General features: G+C 42.7%; 1 protein-coding gene across 14 annotated transcripts in view; it reads left to right on the forward strand.

Annotated features, from left to right (window-relative positions):
- Positions 1–2,776: 2,776 nt before the first annotated feature.
- The window catches only part of LOC133347466 (myelin transcription factor 1-like protein), a 277,688-nt gene continuing 265,736 nt past the window's right edge, over positions 2,777–14,728 (forward strand). For 6 of the 14 annotated variants that reach the window (XM_061559730.1, XM_061559729.1, XM_061559736.1 and 3 more), the window contains exon 1: positions 2,781–3,135. The gene's annotated coding sequence lies outside the window, so the exon portion shown is untranslated. Of the gene's footprint in view, positions 3,136–14,728 lie in introns of all 14 variants that reach the window. The other 8 variants (XM_061559739.1, XM_061559738.1, XM_061559741.1 and 5 more) reach the window with 5 other exon arrangements.

The following is a 14,728-nucleotide window of genomic DNA, read 5'->3' on the forward strand; positions in this document are numbered from 1 at the left end:
CACCGTCCCTACGAGCGATGCACCCTGCCCACGTTCGCTTACCTTTCCTAATTAGTCAATGCGATGTCTCTAATTTGCATTAGTTTTCTGATCCATGTGCTACTCGTTGTGCGTATCAGTGTGATTCCAATCACACATCTCTCGTGCTTCCTTGCACACTATTCAGGTGTTGTTCATTATAGTAAAAATATAGCAGTTTTTAAAACACACAAATGAATTCGAAGCCAATTTTCTGCAAATATATAGTCCAATTAGTTGTTCAGTATGTGATCAGAGTAAAGATATGATCGCATATGATTCTATGCCAAACCGATCAGATCACTCAATTTGCTCAAATTGGAAACAATTGGATTGGATCTGATCCTGAACCAAACCAATAATGTATTTCTATCTCCCACTATACCAACCAGCCCCAATCCCCCCAAAGAGATTATTGGTTGATTTGATCATTTAAGCTTAAAATTCAATGGAATTGATTCAGAAATTAAAAGCTTATCTGGCGCCTAATTACATAATTGTATGTATGGTGTGGAGAGCAATGTCCTTAGGTGCGATTATAAACCATGACAATAACCGATGTGGCAAAAACACAACTGACATGTTTGGTTTATGGTAGACAGATTAAAATGTGTTATGAAGTCAGGATAATGCAGACGTAAAGGAATTAAGATCTATTATATTGTTCAGAGGAGATGAAATCATTACCATAATAACATTTATAATGATGACATCAGGGATATTATAAATATAAAATGTGTGTAGTATTTTATTCAACAAGCTGGACCAACATGACATGAATACACAATCATATTATTATTTTCCTTTACGAGCACATGGACTGTATTAAAACTAAAACCCTGCACGAATCTGCATACAAAATAAAATAGGGGGCAAAACAGAATAGGGAGCTTTTGGGGGGGGGGAAGCATAGCAGCTGAAAGGATGGGTTTAAAAGCAACAGCAAGGGAGCCAGAGAGAGAGAGAGAGAGCGAGCACACACGAGCATGCAGGAGAGAGAAAGCCACTGCCGGGGCCACGATAAGGGCCTCCGCACAGAGCCAGACGTCAATCGATTAAAGCCTGCGCATGGGAGCGGAATAATTGGCTCGAGTCCCTGTCGGAGGCGGTAATCGAATCTGAAAATTACGAGCGACCCGAGGACAGGACACGGATGCTCCCCCTCCGCCCCCTTTTCTCCATGTGGGTTAGCTATCTGCTGGGATAAAAACAAAAAAAAAACAGTTTTTTGATCCACAGGCCACGCGCGATGCCCGGTGTGCCCCGAAATGCAGCGCGCAAAAACTCAGCTTTAGCGGTAAAAGTAATGAATAGTAATGAGCCATAGGTGGCTTTTTTTAAAGCTCACAATATGGCAGTTATTTTGCATATCCGATTTGATCCTTTTTACCCAAAATAAGGTGGCACTTTTTGGGCCTGCTGTTACCTCATAGTATTTCGTTAATAATAATAAAAAATACGCGATATATGTCAAAGTATTCATTTCAAATTGCTGCGTGAATTAAAAAGCGTTAAATGTGAACACCGCACTTGCAATTCCTCGTAAATATACCGACCCGGCTTCCAATCCAGAGTTGTCCCTCAAGGCAAAACAAAATTCCCATTAAAAAAATGTGTCATCCAGTGCGGCGTATTTTGGGACGGGGTTTATAAATTACGTGGCGTGGTGGACATCGCAAATCGCTCATATCTCTGCATGGAATAGAGCGAGGAACAAGCAGTCTGTCGTTTGCAAAGAGCAAGGAGGGTGGAGGAGCAATTGTAGAAGACATCTCAAGTAAACCACCGAGAGAGGATCTTCTCTGCCAGGGTCGTTTCCCGGAGCAGTGGCACCCTCGCCCACATCACCGCCTGGGTGGAGAGAATTCTAGAAATGGCAATCTTGTCGCGTGTCTCGATGCCAATGAGCAGTCGACGCCGATGGCAGTGGGAATTTGGCAGCGGGTTGGACTATCACCTTGCATGTGCAGACTAAAACGTGTCTGTATGTACGTGAAGCTGAAATAGCACGTAATGTACTACACTATTCACACAGATGGTTCGCTCGGTTGGGTTCAATGTCAAATCGAAGAGTTCAACGGGCGCGTTTTGCTTTCACGAAATATCGCAAAGCACGTACAATTTGATGGTTGTATAGCGTGCGGTGAATTTATTTCAACACGAAGGGGTGTTTATTTTTACGGACAATTTTTTTTTTAGACACGCAAACATTGTGTGGTTTTTTTTCTTCATAATTCTAGTTACGAAAAAAACCACAACCAACCTCCTCCATTGTGTAGCACGCATGCAAGATGTGTGTGGGTATAATAACGAAAACGCCAGCAATTGGCTGGGTTGTAATTAAACGCCCCGTAATACGCCACCAAGCCCGCTCATTCAGTTGCTGCAGTAGCGGCAGCGGCACCAGACGAGAGGATGGTGGTGGTGGTGGTTGTTGTGTCTGGCCACTCGTCGCCAGTGTATATTTCATCAGTCTCACGTGCTCCAAGGTGATTTACAGTACGCGGCAGACATTCGAATCCCCCCACCACCACCCACCACGAACAAAAGACAAAGATCCCCCGTATAGCCTTCGCAGACTTGCGGGGCAAGTGCTTTTAGCGAGCAGCACCACCAACCACTACGGCGCTCACCCCCCCCCCCTCTCTCTATCACCACCACCCACCCTACCCCCCACCACCAGCAGCATGTTGTGGCGGCCCCACGGGCACCCTATTTGCAGGAAAAGCGCATTAGCTGAGTCAACCGGCAGACTAATAACGGCGTCTGCACACCGAGTGACGCAGCCTGCAGAGGGCCAACCACAGCAAGGCGAACTGCACGAGATTTTATTCCGCTCTCCCTTCCCTCTTCCCACCCCCCCCGTGATACGAGCGGTGCGTGCCACAGCTATAAGATCACTACGACTGACTTCGCCTTCACCACCGCCACCACCACCACCACCACCAACCAACATCACCACCGCCAGCAGCACTCCTCAAGAGATATTTTATTGTTGGTCGGCCACCACCACCACCACCCCCCCTCTTCTTCACTCTTCTCTCTTCGTGTGTTTTTTTTTGCCCACCAATTAATAGTCAACTATTTGCCGGCCCGGAGCCTGCACAAGAATCCCAGGTGAGTGAGGATGCTGCTTGCAACCCTCTTTTTTTCCCTTCTGCATCACTTTGTCCGTTCTTCATTCTTTAATGATCCCATCGCTAAGGCGTCGTCCTTTGTGTTTAAACTACTGCTGCTTTGTTTTCTTGCGAGAGGTGTTAAACCGGGTGGTTTGCGGGACAGCACGATTTCACGTCGGTCGAATGTCATTTTATTTGTAATTCTGCAGAGCCGTACAAAGTGAGAGTTGTGCAGCCGTCTGTATGTCTGGGCGATACCACATCGACACATGCACAGACCACAGAAAACCTCAACGTTTCCGACATGATCCATTGTGAGGATTACGTCAATCACAATGAAACAAAATGTAGAATTAAGGAAATTGTTGAAAAGAACACCTTTGACAGCTGCGATCTTGCAAGACCCAAGGTGGTAATTAAACGTATCCTTTCCCCAGAGCTTCCTGCTTTGCCATTCAAATTGGGTAGACTCTGTAAATGAACAATGTTTGGCAATACAAAGTGGCCTTGTCAATTCTCCCGGTCCTCTGGCACGAGCTGGCCGAGGCATACTGGGCCCTTAGGGGGGAAGCCAGGCGGTGTTTCCAGGTAACACCGATATTAACACCTACGGCACCGAATTTGACTACCACTACTAACCCCTTCGATGAGCACGGATGGCTACGTACTGTGCGAAAGAAGTTCAACGTACGTACCAGGGTTAGGGGTTCGCCGTGGGAAAAAACCTCCTCCTGAAGATGTTGAAATAGTTACATAACAACTTGGACGTGGTGGTATTGTCTCAAATTGGTTTTTGAAAGCAAAAAACAAAGTACCCTTTTTGCATTCCACGCAAATGTATTCTTGTTATCATCATCCAACAACGACAATATTAATCAAGTTCTTCATTATAATTAGAGTCGTGAATAAGTTTGTGCACGTTGATGCAAGGGGATACGGTGCGTGCAGGTTATAGCAATTAGGCCATACACACAATTGCACTTAAGACTGCAAAGTGGAATTTATGTCACCGTGATTTATGTTTTTAAATGTAGAGATCCCAGCAAATAGCAACAACATAATATTCTATCATGATACATTTATTCTTAAATGAGCTGCAAAAGTATGCCAATTAGGAGTGATTATGCAGATTTTATAACCCCTGTAATAACTGAGAGATAATTGTAGAGGATTGTGTTGTAGCAAAATGTGAAAGTATGCAACTGAAATAATGTGCACCGCATGTTTAACTATCCACTGAAGTTTATGTAACAATTCTGCATCTCAAATATTTGCAATTTCAATGCATTGCAGTATACATACCGATTGTTCTGGGTAAAGTATTCCCATAATTGAAGCCTCTGGATTTCTGGAATAAAATGTTTACGGTTTAAAGTCTGATGATCATTATTAACAAGTAATATTCTGTTTACACGTGTGTGTGTTTGAACAACTTTATATATGATTGGGTTAATATCAAATTTCAGTTCTCCAGAACATAATACAGTCTGGGTCATGTTACATAACATACATGCGAGAATGCCTGTTTAATGTAAGATGTTTTACGTTTAGGGTTGAATGTTTTATTAAATTTGCTTGAATCACAGTGTTTCGATTTTGTATTGTGGGGGGAAATGTGTGATGTGTACAGTCCATTACAAACTACTCGATGAGTATAGAGAGATTGAAATTTAAAAAATACCATTTGCAGATTGTGGCTTATTGGACTACAAGTGTATTGATTAACATTTACTGCACGAATCACACACTGATTCTACCGATTGGTAACTACAAAAAAATATCGGTGTTCTTGCAAGGAGCCCGAAATATTTAATTGAGATCAGTCAACATTTTTGTTACAAAAACAAGACGACATTCCAAGGAATTTGACTGTAAAATATGTATGGTTCAACCGTGATAGAAAATTATAATACAAGCACCGCATAGCTTTTTCAGTTTATGCATCAATATGTCAAACACATTTTGACATCGCTGTGTTAAAATTGCTCTGTATCGGTGTTGTGTAGAAGAACTCCTAGGGAATGAACGCCGCCAGTCAGCAGTGGTCTAGCCACAGTGTTCTTCTTGTGTCTGGATTTTGTGAGAGAAAAAAAAGACAAATGCATACAGTACGGAGCGTCGTCACACGTGGTTGAGACGTGGATTTTTTTGTTGTTTGCTGTTCACATTGTCTCCCTCCGCCCGCACTTCGACAATGATGCTCATCAATTTTACCCGATCAGAACCTGATAAAAAAATATATTGCCGAATGGGGTTGAATTAATTAAATCACCTGTGCCCCGTTTTTCTAGCGATATGTCCTGTGGGGGTTAGCTGGGGCTCCTTCCTCCTTGAGTCTTAACCCCCCCCCCCACCCAGCATTTGTTGAGAGCTGCAAGAGGGTTTATGTAATACGGGCATCACTTTTCTGGCACATTTGAAATAAAAGCAGAAACCCTCATAATTTGCAAAGATGACTCAAATGAATTGATCATTAAGTCAATTTTGTTTTCGGCAATGCTATACGAGTTATTCATGTGCCTCACCCCCTCCAAATACCCCCTTCAACCCACACGAACAAGCATGGTGAAGTATGCCCAAACAGCACCCATAACTTGTCACGGCATCGGGAGGGGCCCTCATCCAGCAGTGGATTTAAAACGGCTGTGAATGTATTACTATTAATGCAATGATAGTTACAAGACAGCCAACTTATACAGAGGTTGTAGGTTAGTGTTCCACTACGTACAATGTACTTCGATATTAAATGTATTAAGTGCGTCCGAGAGGACGTATATCGAGGAGGTGGTGCAATGAAATCAGTTGGGGTGCAGGTGCTGGGTGGATTGTTGAATCGTAGGATCACGAGAAGAGGTAGCGGCTTTGGGAGGGCCTTCATCCAGCAGTGCAATGACCACGTCTGTCGATGATGAAGGGCACTGGAGCTGACTGGAATCGGCTGTAGTGACACCCACCTGTGCTAAGATTCAGCAGCAGCATCTGGAGTTGGTGTACTATAGAGAATATGTGGCACTTAATGTCAAGATACTGAGGTACACCTTCAATTATGGCTTTGTGAGTAAGCTAACCGCATTACCGCGTGTAACACGTGTATGCTTATGCGATGCTGAGCAAACGTACAGCTAAAAACCCATTTCAGAGGTAAACTATTGCCTGCAGTGTTACATTTTTGAGGCTTACGAACTTAATTTTTAGCCTTAAAATCTGGATTGAGAATTCAAATGAGGTAGAATTTAATTCAGTATTTAGGTAGACCTGTATAGTAGAGGAATTGTGTTTTAAATCTAAATCCACAAGTCAACAGCAGTTCATGGAATCTCTCCAGTACTTTGTTTGCTGTATATAGAAGTGGATTTAAGAGTTGGTGGAAAAGTAGTTCCCACCAATGTATACGTGAATAGCGATGGTCAAACCAGTAGGACGTCGTGACAATTTGTCCATTTTCACTCCTAATTTGGTATAACCTTTTCTCTTTCATAAACCTCATGGGGATCGCTTGTGTTGGCGAGTCGACTCCACAGAGATTGTCGCAGCACCAAAGCGAGTTTGCGGCTCATTCGCACGATCCCCCAGAGCTCCATTTGGTGGCTCTGTCCCAGGAGTTACTTTTACATTTTAACACAAGAATTAGTCCAGAGATGAAATCGTAACCTAGCCGTCGGTTAAGTACGGCAATTATTATGCACATCCTCGAAGAGTAATCTGTTTCAAGGCCACGTTCTGGTAGTTTAGTATAAAATTTTATGTATTTTGCTCCCTAATTATAGTTTCCTTCTGCACATGATTCCTAATTTTTACATATGCGTAGATTTGAACTATTGTGAGTGGCTTAGAGGTCACAGCGTTGCGCTGGCACTGCTGAGATCCTGGGTCCGAATCAAAGCAGCCACCCATGATTAAAGCGGCTTCTCAAGTCTACCAATGTTGATGGCCTTGGCCTGGTCAGTGAAAATCCCATCACCTAAAATGTTGTCTCACTAAATTTGGATAAATTCCATCTCTGGGAATTAAAACATATTGGCTTTCGCTGTCATGCGATGATCTCATAGCAGGATTTGGAGGAAAGTACAGCCCCTGCTGAGTAAATATAAAAAGGCCACCTGAAGGGCTTTTCAGAAGTTCTGAGAATATATTTTTGCAACCGTTATCTGTCACACGGGGTGGTCTGTTCTGGCAGATGTTTGGATGGATTATTTGCTTTATGACTTTACGTCAATAACTCGATGGAAATAAAATTGAGGAAAAAGATGGAAAAGGATATAATATTGCTGTCTAACTGATATAATAATGTAAACAAATGTATTTGGTTCTAAGTTTAAGAAACCAAACATAAGAGTGAGCAACTTATTAATACCAATTATATTCCAATGCCATAAAGAAAATAAATTATCGATTCGATGAGGTTTTGCAATTAAAATAGGAAACACAACCCAAAAACTATAAAACTAGGAGCGCTTTATTGGGAAAAACAAACGATGAAGACTTCCAAAAATACGACGATACAAGAGGAATGTAACAACAATGTGGGAAATTCCACAAAATGTCCTTTAAAATATTCTAGGAAAAGGGTTCGAGGAGAATACGAGAGGGAAACTCGAAGGGGTTGAGTCCTAATTAGAGAACACAGACAGAAAACAACCCAGCAGAAGGGACATTATTATGAATATAATGGTGCTCCTGATTGCACTGAATGACAACAGAACTTCAATAAATGACATACAAGCTCTTCTAGTATCAAACAGACAAATATTTACGTACGTGGTAAACGGACTGTTACATTAAGTTATATTGACAGCAGCATTCGCGGTTGATATGCCGAGTTCTGTCTTAAGTTATTCAGCAAATTCCTGCAGTTAATTTCCTTTGGTTGCTATCACGCCTCAGTCCACGGCAAATCTTGAGATTGTGAATCCTTTCTCCGTTCATGCTCATTCATTTATTTCTCTCTCCAGTACGATTTATAAAAACACATTTTCTTGGTTTGCCGTGTGTGACATTGTCGAGAACGTATCTCCCTGTCCACCTCCTCTGCCGATTTCTGTTTTGCCGCCTTCTGTGCATAATCTCAATGAAGCAGTAGCTCCTACTTTGCAAATGGTTTTTGACTATTTACTTTTTATTTTATTATTAAGCACTCGGAGAGCGAGACCTTCGATGACAGCATCAATTTCCACATAATTAATGCCTATTCATGGTTTATTACAGCCAGGCATAATGGCACTTGACGTGTGTCTTTCCTGTGCACTTATTGCTAGTGTCTATGTGATCAATGGTATAAACCTTTTTCTGAATCCAGATTCACTAAGTTGCTGAGTCTCTATAATGTCTATTATTACATTTTCTCTGATATTCGAGAACAACAACATAAAGTACACACATCTGATAGGAGGCTAATGCCTCTGGCATCCTGAACACTAGTCATTTGTCATTTTTTAAACTGCAGCAATAATGTATTGAGGCATCATTCTACAGTCGAGGTATGTAATTTCCACATTAATATTTAGGCGGGATTCCTCCAAAGGTTGTTCCCAGAAACATTCGAAGATATTTTCCAACAAAAGTCATTGGGAGAAATAATGGACATGCCAGAATACAAAATAATCGACAAATATTCCTTGAAGTTTTCAATATTTAAAGAACAATACACTTTGAAATACATCTTATTTAAATATCACAGTTCTGCATTACTACCTGTCAAAGTGACTGGTACGTATTGGTCAAGCACCCCAATGCTGAGGGGTTACATGCACATTTCTCAATCGGGATTACACTGCAGTAGCTGCAACATCGCCCCCTACTGTGAACACTTTGGCAGGACCCTCCTGAAAAAAGTGTTGAGAGACTTTTTTGGATAAACAAGCGGAGTAATGATCATACATAGAAACAATAACCCCACCCACCCCGCTTTGTTTGCATTACTCAGCACACTGAAGGTGTTTGATTACACAACGCAAATATTGTAAAGACAAAGGATTACCTGTGGATTACATTTGGTTTACAATTGTAATCTTAAGGATTTAAATTACTGGATACCATAATCCAAGCCTCTGATAGCCTTACGTTTGAAACATACATAATCTAATCCCTTTTTTTTGTAAAGGAATTAGATTAAAGGGATTAGATTAGACTGGTACTGTAGTTGTCTGACTTTAATACGGTGCTAGACAATTTTGGGATTATTTTGGATTACAATTGTAATCCTGAGACTGTAAATTGCCGTGACCCCTGAACCTTGACTCGCGAGACACCTGGCTTACATTGGCACCAAACATTTCAAACCAAGGTCACTGCCCAAGAAGAAAACCTCAAGCCAGATGGCAGGCACACTGAGAACCCGACAATGAAGGTCACGTGGCAACTGGGTCAGAGCCGAGGGAACTTGCAACAGGAAATGGTGTGGTGGGTGGTCGCGGTGTGACATCTATTGGCCGTAATGACCTCTTCACATTATTGTTGTTGTTATTAAAAGACACAATTATCTTTTGTCCGTGTTTGCCCCGCGCGGTTGCTATCGGAACGCTTTACGATCGGCAGAATGTTCAAGAAAAGTGTGATAATTGGGGAAGGGCTTGACAGTGGACTGAAAATGGAGTGATGACGTGTCCCTTATAATCACGACGGTTTCTAATTAGCCGTCTCATAGCATATCAAATAACCGTTAGGACATTAAAACGTAGACATGTTGTTGCTTGTTACATTAGCAGCATTCATTATCGGTGTGTATTATAAAGGACATGTTATATATAATTAATTAGATTAGTCGTAAATAGTGCATTATCAGATTTTCAGTCCCCTTACGATTCTCGCTTGGAGCTAAATGCCCTTGCGGTGTGCTGGGAGACAAAAATATTCTGGGCCACATTAACAGCACGACAATACTGTACCCACGCAAGTATATACTGTACATGATTCTGGTGTTAAATATAAGCAGCAGAACTACATCTGTAATGAAAATGCGGTGGGTGCATGTATATTTCTGCATGCATATCTGCAAATGTGCCTATTTATATCGGTGATGCTTTAACTATGATGACTTACAGTAATTAAATAATAGCCCATTCAGAGTCTGTTTAAACCGTCTTTGAAGTTTTCTTTTATTAACATCCAATTATCATGCAAATGATCAGATTATGCTTTTTACATGAATTATCTAATTAATTTATTTTGCCACTTTTTCATGGACAATTCAGAGTCACGTGGCAGCTACAAGCTTTACGATTCATTGGATTATCCTTGTTTTCTTGAATTTTGTGAATCCAATTTAGGTTGTTGGTAATCCTTCTTTAAGATAATTGGATAAAGATTATTCAGAGGACTGTTTATTCTCTACAGTATATATGTATATCACAGGTCGATACAGGTACACCTATAATCAATGCTATTCTCCATGACAATTACCAATGGATCTATCAGAAATCGCATTCATTTGACGCTCATTTGATTTTACAGGAAATCTTTTTTTTTCTTAGTTCATATGATGGAATAATCTTTTAAAATATTCCCAACAGAGTAAACATTATTTTCACGAATCTTAAAATCCGCGATGCACCGTGATAAATGATCCAAATTCGCCGATTTTGGGAGTTTGTCCGCAAACAATTAGCGAATTTCAGGAGTCGTCTGTTAAGTCACGAAAAACTCCAAAACTTCATGAATCATTTGCGAATGTTAGGAGTTTCAACGTGAATTATGAAGACTGAAATGGAGTGAATCTGTAATGTAAGTCGACAGTACTGTGGGGGATTGATTTTTTTTCCGTTCACCAGACCACAGCAGCAGGGAACGTAAGTCGGCGTGACACAAGGGGGTACAAAAACAAGATGACGCAAGTTTTTATTGGGGAGCTTTTTCTCCTTCCACACAACCAAACTAAGAAGACGAAAAAACACGTTCCCCTGGCCAGCAAACCACATGAAGGCGATGAGAAAAAGTACGTTCACTCCGAATCGTCTTCTCGCTGGTTGGAGTTCGATCTCAGAATGAGTTACTTGGACACTGGGACTCATGGGCCTTGATAGCCCCAGAGACCCCAGTTGTGGGGGGGAAGGGGACCCCGGACCGGGCAGTCGCGGCTGCTGCTCCTCCTCCTCTTCCTACTCGCCCTGCCGCGAGGAAATCTGTGCAAAAAGAGCTTTACACCTCTTCGGATTCCTCCAGTACGAATACATTTCTGATTCTGATCGTGCCAATTGCCTCGGCGGCGGTAGCTCGTTCCTCGCGAAGGCGCCTCAGGAGAGGCCTGCCCTCTGTGCCCTCCCCTTGGGAAGAGACGGTCTTCTCGGGAGAATTCCAGCAAGTTGGGTCGAGCGCCCGCAGCAGCAGCAGCAGCGGGGCACCCCGCACGGCCCTCTCGGCGCCAGTCTCCTTCTTTCTCCACGGCGTCTTTCTTGGCCGCGTTTTGTCGCCGTCGTTGCCACCGCCGCCGGCCGCTGAGCGGTGCAACAGGAACGATCGACTCTAGGCACCGTCTAGGTCTGTGCCTCCAGCAGTAATTGTTAAGTGTGCGAATCCTAAAAGGTGATGTAGTCTCGCTCTCTAAGTCTGGGCCATAACAGTAAGAGAAAAATCCCAAAGGTGCCTTAAATTGGCATTAGGAGCGTCAGGAAAAACTGCTCTGTGAGGCTCGGCTGAAAATGTAGAATCCAAGTATATAAAAAATCTATAGTGGCTTCGTTCTCAAATAGTATCAGGCAGTGGTGGAAACTCCATGAGCCTATGACAAGAAATCCAGCCATAGGACAACGTTTGACCTTCCACAAAGTGGTACCTCATTTTATCAACCTCAGATGAATGATTGGTAGAGTTGACCCCTGAATGAGAGTTGAACTGACAGCCCTCCTACTGGGAGTCATGTTGCTCTACCCGCTGCACCAACCGGGTGAAAGATGAATCCGCAGAAGGCTTTGGTGAACGGCGTTGCCTTGTGGTGGGCTTGGCATTCCTCACGTGAGTGCATGCCTATTGAGCAGTGGGATCGTAGATTAGACAGATTAAACATAATTCAATTAACCTTATCATTGCAGCCGATATCTGAACGAGTCCGAGCGCCCAATACCAACGTCACGTCCTTTTACTGACCGTCACGATGACAACGCGTACGGTCAATCAAACATCATGGCCGTCGTGTAAATTGGGAGGCCTTCATCCAGCAGTGGATTGACAAAGGACTGTATATTATTATTATTACCACTGCTGCATTGTTATCGTTGTTGTTCTTGTATAGCCGCATGATACATCGGTTGAAAGCTCCCCGCTGAAATGTGTTTCGCCTATGCTACTTTGTGCTGCTGCTGCAGTGATTGCATTGCTGCTGCAGGAGCAATGCGATCCTAGATTTAAAAATAAAAAAATATTTTTTAATCGCGATCTTTTGTTCCACCTGAAGGCGCCACCGACTGAAACTCGGCACACCGTGGGTGCATCGCGGCATTTTTTTTACGATGGGAGCTGTGGTCACCGGTCACACGGGCACCCCGATATACAGACCTTAACAAAGCAGCATCTGAACAAGCCAGACGCATCGGGAGAACAAAAGGGGATAATATGGATTTTGGTGGAAGAGTAGGGGGAGGGCGTGAGCAGGAGGACTGCTGTGGTGAGAAACACAGCACTGTACACAAAACTATACATCGCTAGAAACAATAACACGCAGAGAGGTGGCAATTCGCGCTTGAGAACTGTTCGGAAGCATCGCCGCCACATCTTGCCGCACGGTGGACTCCAAAAGAGGTGGTTAGTTTTGACCGCGGTATTATCCACGACCACTGTAATTCATAGGAGCCCTGTGATGTTCCAATACAGTATACAATCAACAATGCTGTATTGCAGTCATCACCACCACCTATCATCGACAGGAATTGCCACAACCATCCTATTTTTTGGTGCTGAAATGCAGACTGCCATAGGTTGGTATCATAATTAAAAGTTACAAATTTACTAGTTTCTGAAAATCATAATATATTAATAGGTTTAAGGTGGCCAAGCAGCTTAGCGGTTAGAGCATCCGAGCCAGCGTTGTTGAGAAACCCTGGGTTGTGTTTGAATCTGAGCAGACATTTTTGATTAAACTGGGTTTCCAAGTGTTGAATTATTAATTAATTAAAATATTTCCCCCGAAAAAGTCCCTTGAGATGCACCGCGTTGTGTGCAAAGCGTGTCCACGTTGATGAATGGTCTCAGTCCGTGTCAACAATTGGTGGGAAAAAAAAGCCATCACCTTAATTTGGCGTTTCACTTCAGGTGGCCCACGACAAAGAGAGTCCGCGATATGAAACATTCAGCTTGATAGACATACGGATGAGCAGCCTTTGCATGGCATTAATAGGGGTGCCCCTAGGGTGACTAGAGAGGCCGATTGGAGTGATGTCAAGGCTACGGCAGTGCATCACTCTGTCACAGAGTCTGTCAGAGTGATACACAGAGTGATGCACTGCTTGCTGCTGATTTCCGAATGAAGAGTCTTCATCTCACGATGATACCAAAAGCACAATTGAAATATAATTTTGGGGGAGGGGAAGCAACAAAATGTAAAGAAAATAATATTACATTTAAATAGGTTTTGGGTTGGCATTGTTATATTGATATAATGACCTTTATATAACCATATAAGAGGCCATTGAGATTCATAGGGTCATTCATTTGATACATTTTATGAGTTATATATTATAGTTTGAGCTATGGTACTAGTACAAATCATCAATCTCTCTCTCTGAGTAAAGTCCTGTTCTCATGAAATTGCTGAATACTGCCTAAACATGAATGCACACACACACACACTTCATAATTCCCACCACCCTGTGCAGTGTACACAGACAAGACGTATCCTCATGTGCAACATATTTGGCGGTGCTTATCGCCATTGGTGGTCTCAACTCAACGGTGGTGGATATTCTACCGTTGTATGGCAGGGAACAGTTTTGCCATGCAAAGGCAGACTACTTTTGTTTTCGCACTCGAGTCAACTATCGACTCTGGGTCGTATCCGTGGGGATTATTCGGGTCGTGCTCATCCTTTGTGCCTCTTCGGTGCACGTTGGTCTCATTATTGGCTGCTCCTCAATCACCGAGGGTCAGTGAGTCAGTGCCCACATGACGACAAAAACATCAGCAAATAAAACGATGACTGAAAACGGACAATACATTTGACATTTCCACTACCATTTAATGTAGGTAGACAATGTTTTAATGAGACATATTTTTTTGCATTATCCACGTTTTTGTTTTACCTGGTTGACTGTAATTTGTGCTAATGTGGAATGTACTGCCGAAGGAGGGATGATACAATTTGTAATTATAAACCCATCTGAATGTGACCCCACGTCGAGACACCGCACCACAGCCACATTCTAAAATAGATTTCTGGCTACAACAAAAAAAAGATAACCGTGACTGCCACATACCGAACGAACGCTCTACTTGTGCATTCTGCAGAGACACTAACCTTCTGGGACTTATTTATAGCAATGTAGCCAGAGTAATTTACAATTTCTCTGGCAATCCACTGTTGGTGGAATGCATCCCTAGGCCGTGTCAGGAACGTGGGGGTTGTTTACTTCACCACGCCGCCGTTCAGCGCGGGTTAATTAGCGTAC

This window comes from Lethenteron reissneri, chromosome 26 (assembly GCF_015708825.2).
Source record: "Lethenteron reissneri isolate LAM-NWPU_2019-01 chromosome 26, ASM1570882v1, whole genome shotgun sequence".
Taxonomy (NCBI): Eukaryota; Metazoa; Chordata; class Hyperoartia; order Petromyzontiformes; family Petromyzontidae; genus Lethenteron; species Lethenteron reissneri.